The sequence below is a fragment of the Colobus angolensis genome, unplaced genomic scaffold (genome assembly GCF_000951035.1).
Source record: "Colobus angolensis palliatus isolate OR3802 unplaced genomic scaffold, Cang.pa_1.0 Scaffold181, whole genome shotgun sequence".
In the NCBI taxonomy this organism is placed as follows: Eukaryota; Metazoa; Chordata; class Mammalia; order Primates; family Cercopithecidae; genus Colobus; species Colobus angolensis.
The window spans coordinates 911,397-913,509 of record NW_012114944.1 but is presented as its reverse complement, the minus strand read 5'-3'; the positions used below and the strand labels follow the sequence as shown (position 1 = coordinate 913,509).

Below are 2,113 nucleotides of genomic sequence, written 5' to 3'. Positions count from 1 at the left end.
GCTAGTTTTTTGTATTTTTTAGTAGAGACGGGGTTTCACCGTGTTAGCCAGGATGGTCTCGATCTCCTGACCTCGTGATCCGCCCGTCTCGGCTTCCCAAAGTGCTGGGATTACAGGCTTGAGCCACCGCGCCCGGCCTTTTTTTCTTTTTTTTAAGTAGAAACAAGGTCTCACTATGTTGCTCAAGCTGGTCCCAAACTCCTTAGCTCAAGTGATCTTCCCACCTTGGCCTCCCAAAGTGCTGGGATTACAGGCACAAGACACTGCACCTAGCCACTCTCTTGTATCTTTAAATTTTCTCCTAGGTTCATGGATGCTTGGGAGATTTTGTTTAACAATTTTTTTTCTTTTTACAGACAGAGTCTCGCTCTGCCACCCAGGCTGGAGTGCAGTGGCACCATCTCAGCTCACTGCAAGCTCTGCCTCCCAGGCTCAAGCAATCCTCCTACCTCAGCCTCCCAGGTAGCTGGGACTACAGGCATGCACCACCACAACTGGCTAAGTTTTTGTATTTTTTGTAGAAATGAAGTTTTCCCATGTTGCCCAGGATAGTCTCGAACTCCTGGCCTCAAGTGATCCACCAGCCTTGGCCTCCCAAACAGCTGGAGTTACAGGCATGAGCCCCTGCGCCTGGCCCTAAGAATTTTATTTGAACAAAGGGATCAGCTAAAAATATAAAGAGGTTTTAAAATTACCATTGTGGACCATGTAGATAGATCTACAGTGTAGTAACGGCGGAAAATAGTTCTAGATCCAAAACATTCAATGTTGTAATTTTTTTGTTTTTATTTTTTAGAGACAGGGTTTTGCTCTGTCACAGGCTGGAGTACAGTGTCATTATCATGGCTCACTGCAGCCTCAAACTCCTGGACTCAAGCAATTCTCCCGCCTCAGCCGCCTGAGGAGCTGGAATGACAGATGCGCACCACACGCCATCACACCCAGCTTTTTTTTTTTTCTTGTACGTAGAGACAGGGTCTTGCTATGTTACTGAGGCTGGTTTTAAACCACTGGTTTCAAATGATCCTCCCACTTCAGCCTCCCAAAGTGCTGGGATTATAGGCATGAGAGAACCTGGCCAAAATTACAATTTTTAAAACATGCTTTTAAAACAGTACTAACCTGTGAAAATCATGTGCAAATTACATATTATTTGGCTGAGACTAACAAAAACTAAACAAGTTGAATAATACAAGTTCTAAAGATATCTTTCAAGACAAAAAGGGCAAGTTAAAACTTGAAATTGCTTGGTTTACATAACAGACACTGGAAGCTACCCAGCGCTGTGGGTTGAACTGTCACTGGATCAGCGTAAGCCTAATCCTTGGGTCCTTTTAAGGAGACATTTGGGGCAGGGCGCGGTGGCTCAAGCCTGTAATCCCAGCACTTTGGGAGGCCAAGACGGGTGGATCACGAGGTCAGGAGATCGAGACCATCCTGGCTAACACCGTGAAACCCCGTCTCTACTAAAAAATACAAAAAACTAGCCGGGCGAGGTGGCAGGCGCCTGTAGGCCCACCTACTCAGGAGGCTGAGGCAGGAGAATGGCGTAAACCCGGGAGGCGGAGCTTGCAGTGAGCTGAGATCCGGCCACTACACTCCAGCCTGGGCGATAGAGCGAGACTCCGTCTCAAAAAAAAAAAAAAGGAAGAGAGACATTTGGAAAGAGACAAGACAGAGCCACACAGAGAGGAAAACACCATTTGAAGACGGAGGCCAAGATGGGAGTGGTGCATCTATAAACCAAGGAGTGCCAAGGACTGCCAGCAACTACCAAAAACTAACAAAGAGGCAGTAAACAGATTCCCCCTCAGAACCTCCAGAAGGAACCAGCCTTGCCCACATTTAATTTCAGACTTCAAACCTCCAGAACTGTGAGACAATGAGTTTCTGTTGCTTTAAGCCACCAAGTCTGTAGTAATTTGTTCCAACAGTCCTAGGAAATTAATATACCATATAAAACTACAATGAGGCCGGGCGCGGTGGCTCACGCCTGTAATCCCAGCACTCTGGGAGGCTGAGGCGGGCAAGGTCAGGAGATCAAGACCATCCTGGCTAACATGGTGAAACCCCATCTCTACTAAAAATGTAAAAAATTAGCCGAGCGTGGTGG

At 46.8% G+C, this 2,113-nt stretch overlaps 1 protein-coding gene across 10 annotated transcripts in view; it reads right to left on the bottom strand.

Moving 5' to 3' along the window:
- Positions 1 to 2,113, bottom strand: part of MELK (maternal embryonic leucine zipper kinase) — a 119,649-nt gene that overhangs the window by 100,231 nt on the left and 17,305 nt on the right. The gene's annotated exons all lie outside the window — the stretch shown is intronic.